An 843-nucleotide genomic window follows, 5' to 3' on the forward strand; every position below is an offset into this window, starting at 1 on the left:
AATTCCAAAAGAGAAGACCAGGAACTTGCACTTAGCAGTCCTATGTTTCTCTGGTAGTTTTGCAGCAGAATTCTTATTATGTCAGTGTGGTGGAGGTTTTGATGCATATATATCTCAGAAGTGATAGGAGAAAAGAGGCTAGGTTGTTTTTGTAAGTATTGGCTTCAGAAATTAGAACAGATAATCTTCCCTCGTTGTCACTATAGTGCGCTCACTCAGAGAAGACACATATATGGATCAGAGACTCCTTTAGGAAAAGTGATCCCTTTCTCTAAATAAATGGTGTGGGTTTAACTTCTAACAGCCAAATGCTATAAACAGGCAGAGCTAGGAGAGAACTCTGGAATAAATAGTTGAATTGAATTGGATAGTAACAGAGGATGTGTATCAAACAAGAATATAAAGAGGAGGGGTATGGTGGCTCATGCCTGTAACCCCAATACTTTGGCAGTCTGAGGCAAGAGGATCGCTGAAGGCCAAGAGTTCAAGACCAGCCTGGGTACCATAGCAAAACCCCATCTCTACAAAAAGAAAAAAAAAATTAATTAGCCAGGTGTGGCGGCACTACCAAGAAGGCTGAATGACAGAGCAAGGAATGTCTCTTAAAAAAGAGAGAGACATGAATGATATGTTGCAGAAAAATATGCCTGGGACTTCAGGGAGCTGCCAAGCTCCTCGTCTGAAGCAAGGCAGGCTCGCATCTGGAGGATTTTTATTTTAAATCCATGTAGTTTTCAGACAGAGCTCTAGAGGGCAGCAAAGATATGGTTTCCTTGATGAAGAAAGACGTATTTACAAATGGGAGGTGCCAGTACTTTCCGCCCACTGTGCCACATTTTTTGA

Source organism: Otolemur garnettii, unplaced genomic scaffold (assembly GCF_000181295.1).
Source record: "Otolemur garnettii isolate 467f Iridium unplaced genomic scaffold, OtoGar3 scaffold00052, whole genome shotgun sequence".
Classification (NCBI taxonomy): domain Eukaryota; kingdom Metazoa; phylum Chordata; class Mammalia; order Primates; family Galagidae; genus Otolemur; species Otolemur garnettii.